Raw genomic sequence first — 12,379 nt, forward strand, 5'->3', positions numbered from 1 at the left:
AATCCTTTGTCAGTTGCTTCATTTGCAAATATTTTCTCCCATTCTGAGGGTTGTCTTGTAAAGCAATTATACTCCAATAAAGATGTTAAAAAAAAGATTCACACACACACACACACAATAAATAAATAAAATATTATTCAACCATGAAAAAAAAAAGAATAATGCAACTGCATTAGGAGGTTATGGGTTGAATTATGCCCCATCCCCCGAAAAAAGATCTGTAAAAGTCCTAACCCCCAGTATCTCAGAATGTGAACTTATTTGGAAATAAGGTCTTTGCAGATGTAATCAAGTTAAAATAAGGTCAGGATGGGCCTTAATCCAATATGACTGATATCGTCATAAGGAGAAATTTGGACACATAGACAGACACAGAGGGAAGACAATGAGAAGACACCCAGAGAGAAGGCCATGTGAAAACAGAGAATTTTAGTGATGTATCTACAAGCCAAGGGATGCCAAAGACTTCTGGCAAATCACCAAAAGCTAAGAAGAATCGAAGCCTTCCCTATAGGTTTTAGAGGGAGCATGGTCCTGCTAACACCTTCATTTTAGACTTCTAGCCTCCAGAATGGTGGGACAATGGAATTCTATTTTTCCAAGTCATCCAGTTGGTGAGAAGTTGTTATAGCAGCCCTAGGAAACTAATATAGGCATCTTACACTTGCTACCAGGAGTAATAATGACAGATCTGGTTACATTTTTCTGTTGTTTTCTTGTCTCCACTCCCAGGCACTTAGTTGTAAGGCCAGAAGTCTTGTTTAGGGCCAGATCGTTGAATCTGTGGTTGGAAACCAAACTCTCGTTTGCCTATATTTCTCTGTCCTGTGCATTTTTACCACACCCCTAAGGATATTTTCTAAGAATAACTGTGAATTCATAAAGACCATATGGCAGTAACCAGACATAATCAGAAGGGGCAACAAAATATACATTTTATGGCAGCTTTTGGTATTCCAGCCAGATTCCCTACAGCCAGCAGATCTCCCATGTAGAGGGAAAGACGGTTTGGAATTCATTTCTATGAAAGCTCTCCCCTGTAGGCAAATTCAAACTTAGTGTGTAACTGTCCTGATTTTTTGCTCAAAACACATGGAGTTTAGGTAGCATTCCACTGAACTATGGCCATGACGATCTTGGTCTTCCAAATAAAATGAGACTGGTTTCTGCTCAAAAAAAAAAATACCATGATGTAAAATTAAAAACATTTAAATATTATCATATGAAGTTAATACATCTTATGTCATATGATAAGGAGGTAAGAAAGGAAAGAAAAAAGATACATGCTTATTTTATGTATATATACACAAAAACTTATTCATAACAAAATAAGGAGAAAATACTCATGACAATTACAGTCCCCATTTCTGTAACTGGTCACATGGTTGTAGTTGGTATTTGCAGCTTCCTTCTTCTACTACCCATTCCATATTCCCTATGCCTTCAGCAGATACCTCAGCTGGTCATGGTTATTTACATGGTGGGGTGACCCAAACTTTTGTTCCTGAAGGGTCTGGGCCATTAGCAATCCTGTCTGAATTGGGTTTTTGTAATTCTTCATTGTCCTTAATCACAGGGTGTGGAAATACTAAGGGATCTCCTGTGTTGTAGACATGCTCTTTCTTTTTTTTTTCTGCTATTTTTTAAACATCTTTATTGGAGTATAATTGCTTTACAATGGTGTGTTAGTTTCTGCTGTATAACAAAGTGAATCAGCTATACATAAACATATATCTCCTCCCTCTTGCGTCTCCCTCCCACCCTCCCTATCCCTCCCCTCTAGGTGGTCAAAAAGCACTGAGCTGATCTCCCTGTGCTATGTAGCTGCTTCCTACTAGCTATCTAATTTATGTTGGCAGTGTGTATATGTCAGTGCTACTCTCTCACTTCATCCCAGCTTACCCTTCCCCATTCCCGTGTCCTCAAGTCCATTCTCTACGTCTGTGCCTTTATTCCTGTCCTGCCCCTCTGTTCTTCATAACTGTTTTTTTTTCCCCCATGGAGAACCCAGTCTACTGGCTGAACTTGCTACATTGGCAAAGCTGGTTCCACTCTTTCCCCTTTCTTTTTTTTAACATCTTTATTGGAGTATAATTGCTTTACAATGGTGTGTTAGTTTCTGCTTTATATCAAAGTGAATCAGCTATATATATCAAAGTGAATCAGTTATACATACACACATGTTCCCATATCTCTTCCCTCTTGCATCTCCCTCCCTCCCACCCTCCCTATCCCACCCCTCTAGGTGGTCACAAACCACCCAGCTGATCTCCCTGTGCCATGCGGCTGCTTCCCACTAGCTATCCATTTTACATTTGGTGGTGTATATATGTCCATGCCACTCTCTCACTTTGTTAATTTGTTCTTGGTACAGATGGGCAAATTAATGTATTGTTTCTTCTTTTACTTCCTGTTCTTAGAGAACGAATTTAAATAAGTGACTTTTTGTCCTATATTGAGTTAACATCCAGTTTCTCTATGGATCCACTGGTGTGTTGTAACACAGTATTGTGGGTCATCATCTTTACTACTCCCAACTTTAGCACAACTACTCACACACTACACACTCTCATCCCTGAAAGTCTTTTTGTATGTCTCAGTTTGACTCTACTAGGTGAACAATGCTTATTTTGAACTGTTCTGCCTGCTGCTACCTGCTAGCTAAAAGGTCTGCAGTATTTTCAGTGTTTCAATATTTTAAAGTTAGGCTGCTGATTTACATCACCAATAGAAAACAGTAGTTAGGAGAAGCAGCAGCTGATAGGCTCAGCCAGAATTTCAGGCCGGTAAAGGCTGTTTCATAGGGGCAAGGGAAGGGTCTATTCGCAGCACAAGTGGTCAATCAGGCTGATGCAATGAGGCTGCTCAGTAACTTACTGGGAAACCAGGGGCGGTGGGCACACACTTGAAGGCTACAGGCGCTTTGGGCAGAGTGAGGAGCAGCGTGAACGTTCAGCCGCTGGTCCAAAAGGAAACCGGGGATCCTGCTGCCGCCTGTGCAGCCATCCCGGTCAGGGACACGCGGTGCCCACCTATCCAAATCCGGGTGGGGAGCCACGCGGCAGGGAGGAGGCCAGCGGCGGCCAGGTGGGATCTGGTAAGGATTCAGCAGAAGCGCTGATTGGCGGCGGGCCCGGGAGGCGGGCTCCAAAGGTGTGCCACAAGTCCCGAAGCTGCCGGCGCCCTCCGTGTCCCCCTCAACAAGATACACCTGGGCGCGCAGTCAGAGCGCTGGAGATATTGGGGAAGCTGTGAGGCCTCAGCTGCATGCATATGGCCAAGTTTGTTGGACACCTTCGAGTGCCCAGGCCTGGTGAACTACACTGGGGTTGAACCACTGCCTCACGGTTAAATTTGAGCCTGGGCCCCTGCAAACCTGTGAGCTCTGGTTTGCAGCTGCAGGCTGTGCAGGAAGAAGCAGCACCCACACTTCCTCGTCCCAGTCTCGCGTTTCATGCTCTTCCTGGGCGCCAGGAGCATCATGACGTACCGATCCCGCACCCACCCAGCTCTGCACAGCTTCTGCAGCAGGTGCGGGGTGCAGAGTTTCCACGTGTTAGTCTCTCACCCCAGAATTTACGGCGTCGCCTCACACTTCCTGGACGCGGGCACCGTGTGCAGCGTGGTCGTCGAGGAGCTCAACAGTGGCGATTTGGGGGGAGGGGGGTCATGAAGGAGCACAGAGCCGTCCAGAATGGGTCTACCAAGTGAGCCCCTGCCTCTCTTCCCGAAGAGGGGCAGGCACTGGCCCGCAACACACCTGAAACACGAGGGAACCACCTCAGTGCTTGTCAAAGACAGTGTGTGAAAGAGGTCTGTTTCTGGATTGGTGAACCCGTGATGTCGCGCCAAGTTTCTACCCCTGCCCCGCCAGTGTTTTCCAATGGACTTGCTCATAATGACAATAAAAACAAAAAACCTGAGCACCATTTGTCTGGGTACAACGATAATCATAATTTTCCAGTCCAATCAGCAAGTAGTGGCTCTACTTTTTCAAGTCATCTTTTACATCACTCAGTTCTCACAAATCATTTGCAGATTGTTCATATGTACTGTACGGTTATGGCACTATTGTGAACAGGATTGTTTTTAGTAGTTGCATCTGGTACGTAGGACCACTATATCCAAACGGTTTCCTAAACATATTTAGGACGTTTTCTATTGCTTATCCCTGTGTGTGTTTTAGGTCGGCACTCACTTTTTCGCTAGTTAGACATAGGTGTTATTTTCAGCTACATTGTTTATTTAATGTATTTTTATATACTATGTTTAAGATTTATTAGTATTACATACCTCATTGTGCTTATTTTTCAAATGATGCTGTCATTTTGCTTGGTTTTGTTTTGGAATCTGTCTCTGGGTAGGGGGACAGGGAGACAGAAGAGTGAGAGAGATATCTGTGCACTGTATGCCCTGTTTGATGTTCTGAAGTTCCTATCTTGTACATGTGTTAAGTATTCAGAAATAAATACTAATAAGTAGAAAATATGTATTACTATGTTGTATACGACAAAATCATCATTAATTTATATGTAATTTCTTGATACTGGAGATTTTTATCAAACAATAGGTGGTCAGTGTCTTTTCATGCCAAATGATATGTATAAACATCATCATTTAATGGCTTCATAGAATTTTAAAATATGGCTCTTCCATAACTTATTTAACCAACTTCTGATGGATGTTTAGTTTTTTTCCAGCTTTTCACTAAGGCAATAATATTTCATAGGAGTAAAGTTCCAATAAATATCTTCAGTGTTCTAGCACTTGGGTAAAAGGGTCTGGAGTTCTTTCAATTTGTCATTTTCTTGCTGTTTCTCTTCTGTACATATGTTTCATTAGATGGGCATACAATATGCATTGAATTGCTTAACTTGACTTATCAACAAATTAAAACCCAACTCAGGGGAATTCCCTGGTGGTCCAGTGGTTAGGACTCCTTGCTTTCACTGCCGTGGGCCCGGGTTCGATCCCTGGTCAGGCAGCTAAGATCCTACAAGCTGCACATGGTGCAGCCAAAAAATATAATAATAATAATTCAAGCATTTAAATGTATTTTTTAAATAAATAAAACCCAACTAAGTAGATATGTTTCCATGTATAATTGTGAGTAACATGACTGTGCCATCACATAAAGAAGCTATCATCCTTCAATCCCTACCCCTCGTTTTTCCATCATCCCCCACCCCAAACTGGAGGGAGGGAATTTATGACCTGGTTTCTCTAACATGTCCCCCTAGTCCGCAAGCTTCCTCCTTTGTTATTTGGAATAGCTTGTCCCTTCACCATCTAGAGGTTGAGTTGAGCTAGAAGAGGTAGAAAGGGAGGGAGAACATTAACTTACATATATGCCCCAGGAGATTCCATCATCTTGGTGGTCAGAAAATACTAAATTGCACTTAGAGTTACACCTATATGACATTCCACTGAATGGATGGGATCCAGAGAGAGAAAGAAAAAAATGGTTCAAGACTTCATGCTTCTATCATGTTAGTGTTTTTGTACAAAGAAATGTGTATATATGATTTTTCTCTTTTCCTCAGAGTGACTTTTCTTTCAAAGTGAATGTTGACTATTTTCTGCTTCTCTATGCCATGTGCAAATCATTCATGAGTTTATCTGGTTAAAAACCCATGTTCAGGAGTTTCAGACAGCATTGTTAAGCTGGCATACAATGTATGTGTCCTGGGCTGGTGTGAGAATGAAAGTTGAGAACTGTTGTGCTGGTGAAAAGGGATGAGAGAAAGTGCTAGAACCTGACACTGGACAAGCTGTTGGGGCAAGGGGATGACCTCCCAGGTGTTTGGGGATGGGGAATTGGAGGGAAAGAGAAGCGATAAGCAGCTTAGACCCAGAGGGGAAAGGACAGAGGTGTTCAAGGGAGTCTTTAAAGGGTATTGCACAGGCTGTGTGATGTCAATGTTTTTCCCCCTGCCTCCAAAGAAGGCCTCAAAATTTCTTTATGTGTTAGCCATCTTCTCTTCTATTGCACAAAAAATATAATACACTTTAAAATTGTATATGAGATGTTCATCCATGTACCATTAAGGTCATTGTGGACACTTACAGTGGTCTATGTGCCATGCTTTAGGCATCTCTTACTTCAAGGAAAGAGCAAGGACTTGGCATTTGGGCCTGGACTGAAATCCCAAGTCTTCTACCTACTGATGTCTGGCTTTGTAAAATCTGGAAAAAAAACACACTCAACTTCACTGTGAGGTTTAAATGAGGTCATGCATATAATCTCCTGGCACAGAGAGTGACACCTAGCAAGCATGCAATAAGAATTTGCTAGTGTTGTTGCTGTTATTATATCAGGGCATTGATAAGAAGGATCAATGATCATGATTGTAGTTGGCTCTAGGATCCAGATAATTAATATACATTCTCTCAGGTGCCATTTTTGGCCACTTAAAGTGAGAGTCAGAGCAGTCCAGTGATGGGATAGAAGAAGTAATAGGCTACAAGTCTGCAGGATGCTAGATGCTCTTTCCCCATTTAATGGACTCATCAGACAACATACATCATTTCTTCTCTGTCCTCTCAGACATACTCCTGTCTTCATTCATCCAAGCCACTAACAGAGGAGTCACGTCAGATAGAACCTCATCCTACCCCACCTCATACCTTATTATCTCTCCAGCTTTACTCCATTTTATGCCTACTAGCTGCCTAGCACTGCTCTCCATGCTAGGATAGAGCAGTGAACAAAATGCAGTCCCTACATAAGCATAATTCGAAAAGATACATGCAGTCCTATGTTCATAGCGGCCCTATTTACAATAGCCAACACATGGAAGCAACCTAAATGTCCATCGACAGATGAATGGATAAAGAAGATGTGGTATATATATACAATGGAACACTACTCAGCCATGAAAAAGAATGAAATAATGCCATTTGCAGCAACATGGATGGACCTAGAGATTATCGTACTAAGTGAAGTAAGTCAGACAGAGAAAGACAAACACCATATGATATCACTTATATGTGGAATCTAAAATATGACACAAATGAAACAAAACAGAAACAGACTCATGAATATAGAGAAAAGACTTGTGGTTGCCAAGGAGGAGGGGAGTGGGAGAGGGATGGATTGGGAGTTTGGGATTAACAGATGCAAATTATTATATATAGGATGGATAAACTACAAGGTCCTACTGTATAGCACAGGGAACTACATTCAGTATCCTATGATAAACCATAATGGAAATGAACATGAAAAAGAATGTATATGTATATGTATAACTGAATCACTCTGCTGTATAGTAGAAATTAACACAACACTGTAAATCAAATCATACTTCAATAAAATAAACTTTTTAAATTTTTAATAATTTTTTTTAAATGCAGGGACTTCCTGATGGTGCAGTGGTTAAGAATCCACCTGCCTATGCAGGGGACACGGGTTCGAGCCCTGGTCCGGGAAGATCCCACATGCCGCAGAGCTAAGCCCGTGTGCCACAACTACTGAGCCTGTGCTCTAGAGCCCGCGAGCCACAAGTACTGAGCCCATGTGCCACAACTACTGAAGCCCGCGCGCCTAGAGCCCATGCTCCGCAACAAGAGAAGCCACCGCAATGAGAAGCCCGCTCACCACAACGAAGAGTAGCCCCCGCTCACCGCAACTAGAGAAAGCCCACGCACAGCAACGAAGACCCAGTGCAGCCAAAAATAAATAAATAAATTTATATATATTAAAAAATGCAGTCCCTAGGCATCTATCACTTCCATCTAGTGGATGAGAAAGACAAATAACAGTCAGCTTACAACAGAGTGTGGCTAGGGAAAGAACAGAGTGCTGTGGGAGCACAGAGATGAGGCCCCTATTCTTGGACCAGATAATAAACTTCTCTGGGATTCAGTTTCAGGGTCCTCATCTCTAAAATGGTTACAATAATAATACTCATCTCCTAATCTTGTCCTCTCTCCAGGATGAGATACAAAGGAACCTAAGAAGACCAGCTATACTCCAGGGGAAACCATTAACTCTGTGCCCTGTGTCACACATCAGTGTGGAACAGAAGCATTCCAGGACCCCTGGGAATCCAGTCTACCCTGGGACCACGGGTAAGGAAATGGGAGTGGGGGCAGGACTGGTGCCATTTACATCTTTTCCTCTATGTCTTTACATATATCGAAGGGGCATCTTTTATTTTACTTATTTAATTTATTATGTGTTCTTAATACTATAAGTAACTAAGTTAGTCCTCGCAGATTATGCAACAGGTGGTATCAGTAGGAGCATATCGCCCTCCGGTGGACATTGTAAGTAATGTCACATTACTGGATGATTTTGTTGCAGCACTTGAGAAATTCAAAGGGAATGGGTGAAGCTTTCTTTCTCAGAGTCTCTGGGAAAGAACCCCAGTGGGTGGCATGCTTTCCTCTACAATAACTGTTGCAGGAATTACAACCAGGAAAAACAGTGTCAAGCAGAAAAAGAAGACCTGTCTCTTTCTGTGTGTCTCTTCTCACAGACCTACTAGAGCATGGACTTGAGGATATGGGGAGGGGGAAGGGTAAGCTGTGACGAAGTGAGAGAGTGGCATGGACATATATACACCACCAAACGTAGGGTGGATAGCTAGTGGGAAGCAGCCGCATGGCACAGGGAAATAGGAAATCTTTAATAAAATCATTGCTCCCAGATTCTATTTTCAGTTTTCTTTTTCTGGCTGAATAAGATCTTGCACTATTTAGTATCTTAAGAAAAGAACCCCTATCAATAAATTTCCAGTCCTTAGCCATGTCTGTTCATCCATCTTTGCCTGTGACATGTGAATAAGAAATTGACGTGGATGCATTATTTCTATCTTCTTTTTATCCTTACCCTATAAACTCAGACTTCCAGCTGTCATAGTGCCTTTTTTTAATACTAGTGTGGTATGTACTTGTCGACTGAAAAAAATGCACAATGTAAAAGTTGAGAATTAAGTTTTATTTGGAGGACAAAACTGAGGACTTACCCCCGGGACACAGCCTCTCAGATAGCTCTGAGGGACAGCTCTGAAGAGGTAAGGGAGGAGCCAGGACATATAGGAGTTTTTGCAACAAAGACCAGGTAGCTGGAACCTCAAAATATTACTGTTGATTAAAGAAAACCAGATATCTCAAGTTAATGAATTTAGTGCTTTTCTATGTATAGGAAGATTCAAAATTCTGGGCTCAATGAAATCATTCCTTTGATATGCACCTCAGCTATCTGGGGCCAGTATCCTGTGCTCTCTCATCTTGAGTCTCCTGAGGGTGCACTGTTGGGGGGTGGATGCAGTGGTTGATGGCTTGATGGTGGGCATCCTGTTTCTATCCTGAGTTCCCTCAGGGTTCACCATCGGGGTGGTTGTAATATAGTGGCTTGATGGCTGCAACATTTTTTGTTTCCTGATATGGCAAGCAACATTTTTTCATTGACATCCTGAAATAGGCTCTGGGATTATACCTGGTCTCAGTCCTTGCCAAGCTTGCAGCTTGTTGGAGGAGACAGAAACTACAACAAACTCGGGTAGGTGCTCACAGTGATGGGGGAATTCAACATGTCCTGATAAGACAGATGAAGATGGGGGCAAGCTATAGACTTTCAAAGAAAGAGACTTGCCATATGAGACATAAGAAGTAAACAGGAGTTGGTCAGGTATAAAATGGAACTAGAATTTTCCAGGGAAAGGAATAATATATATGATGTCTTAGAAGTTTTAGAGAGTGTGATGCACATGAGGAACAGACTTCTGGCCTCAATATCCGATCATAAATTGTATTTGTTTGTTGTTCTCTGCAAGCATTTTGAGGGTAAGGATCCTAACCAATTCTTTCTAAAGCCCAAGTGCTCAGTACAGCATCTGATACATCAGTATTCAATAAATATCTAGGTATATATAAACTAAGAGCACCCACAATGTGCCAGACATTGAAGTAGAACTACTACTGGCTTTTCATAAAATTCAAACTTATTCAGAAAGTATGCAAATTAAAATATAGCTATTTCTTGCCAATGGTAAGAAATTCTGAAAAATGTATTTACCATTTGAGTACAAAAAGTGGAGAAAGAACCAACCAGTGTTTTTGAAAATTTTTGAACATTTACTGTAAAAGCTGCCATGTCTATGCTTTAACTTATTTAAAAATGAACAAATAAAATTCATTACATCTATCATATTTATATGCTTGAAATCTATCTGTGTGTGTACATTTGTGTACATGTATATCCTTGGATCTGCACAGAATATGCTTTGAAGTTTGTAAACGAACAAATCTAAAGTAAACATTAGATATATATTCTCACACAGGTTTACTCATACAAACGGCCTAACTCCTCCCCCTCTTCATTATTTTCTCCTTCCTCCTCCATTTGTACCCAACCCCCACCCCTTGCTTCAAGAACTTATGGCTCATTTTCTCTAATCATCTCTTCCGATGTCACCTACACTGCTCCGGAACCACTAGTCAGTGCTGGGAGGCCAGGTTATTTTGTGTGAGTGTGGGGGGGGAGTTAAGGGTATTGACCCAATAAATACTGGTAAATACTTAACACGTGTCTCTCCAAGTGTAGTTCTGACATGAATTTTGGTTTTTAAGTTGTTTATGTTAACTAGTAAGACAAAACTCAAACAGAGGTGAAGACCTATATCAGAACTTCACTAATTCATTAATGACTTCCACGACTTCCTTACTGAATTGCACAATAGTTTTTCAAATACTAAAAGACTAGTTCCTCAATTCTGTGTGCTATTCTATTCACAATGTAATGGCTACAGAAACAAAACACATTTAAATTTAATCTGCATTAACATATTTTAAGGAATTACCTGGTGGTCCAGTGGTTAGGACTTGGTGCTTGCACTGCTGTGGGCCCGGGTTCAATGCCTAGTTGGGGAACTAACATCCCCCAAGTCTCACAGACAAAGAAAACAAAGACCCCCCACAAAAACAAAAACATATTTTACATCACTTTCTTAATTCTAGACAATCAACATAACAATTGATCAAACCCTGATTTCCTGATCTCTATGGTGTGCTGTAAATACCCTCATCATGGCCTGCTTCCAGCTACCAATGTAAAGGCACTGGATACATATCTAAGTAGAGCTATACAGTTGCATATCATTATATAACATTTCCACAATACAGATACAAAAGATATAAATAACTTCAAGAACATAGATAACAGTAAAATGTAATAAAATAATTAGAAAGCAATAAGTTTTGAGTATTTTTACCTTTTTATATAATTAATTTATTGTAAGTTCAAATAATTTATTTTTAATCATCTGATCTGAGTTGGTATGAGCTGCCTACAGCACACCACTGGTCTTGACCCCCTTACTCCAGGCAGTCACCATCATCTTTGGGTGTATTGGACCAATGCAGAGACTCTACTATGCTTGGTGCTCTGTTCTCTATGGTTTTAACCCTTGTCTTTGCAGGGGCAGTCCTTTACTTCATGGCAAAAGAATGGTAAAGGAGCTCTCAGTAACATTCTGAGAATTTGCATATGATATGAGAGAGGAAGAGGAGATAGAGATACAGATACAGATACACAAAGAGTTAGAAATAGAGATAGAGACAGAGATAAAGATAGAGAGAGAAGCTAAAAGTAGGTTGGATGTTTGTTATTATTTCAGTAATGTCAGTGTTTCTGGATTTCAAAAAAAATTCTGAATGCAAATCTTTGTTTCTCAGTGAGAACTGTACTTTTTTTAAATTGAAGTATAGTTGATTTACAATACTATGTTAGTTTCAGGTGTACAGCAAAGTGATTCAGTTTTACATATATATTCAGTTTTATACAAATATATATATTCAGGTTATTTTCCATTAAAGGTTACTAGAAAATACTGAATATTTTTCTGCGTGTTATACAGTAAGTCTTTTTTGCTTATCTATTTTATGTATAGTAGTTTTATCTGTTAATCCTATAATCCTAATTTATCCCTCCCCCAATCCCTTTCCCCTGTGATAACCATAAGATTGTTTTCTATGTCTGTGCGTCTGTTTTGTAAATAGATTGATTTGTATTATTTTTTAGATTCTGCAAATAAGCAATATGATATGATATTTGTCTTTCTCTATTTTACTTCACTTAGTATGATAATCTCTAGGTCTATCCATGTTGCTGCAAATGGCATTATTTCATTCTGTCTTGGCTATTGTAAATAGTGCTGCTATGAATATTGGGGTGCATGTATCTTTTTGAATTAGTGTTTTAGTCTTTTCTGTATATATGCCCAGGAGTGGGATTGCTGGATCATATGGTAGTTCTATTTTTAGTTTTTTAGAACCTCCATACTGTTCTCCATAGTGGTTGTACCAATTTACATTCCCAGCAACAGTGTAGGAGGGTTCCCTTTTCTCCACACCATCTCCAGCATTTATTATTTGT

At 40.6% G+C, this 12,379-nt stretch overlaps 1 pseudogene; it reads left to right on the forward strand.

The window, feature by feature from the left end:
* Positions 1-3,673, forward strand: part of LOC112062702 (centromere protein V-like protein 3) — a 44,408-nt pseudogene extending 40,735 nt beyond the window's left edge.
* Positions 3,674-12,379: the final 8,706 nt, after the last annotated feature.

The sequence above is a fragment of the Physeter macrocephalus genome, chromosome 21, assembly GCF_002837175.3.
Source record: "Physeter macrocephalus isolate SW-GA chromosome 21, ASM283717v5, whole genome shotgun sequence".
Lineage (NCBI taxonomy): Eukaryota > Metazoa > Chordata > Mammalia > Artiodactyla > Physeteridae > Physeter > Physeter macrocephalus.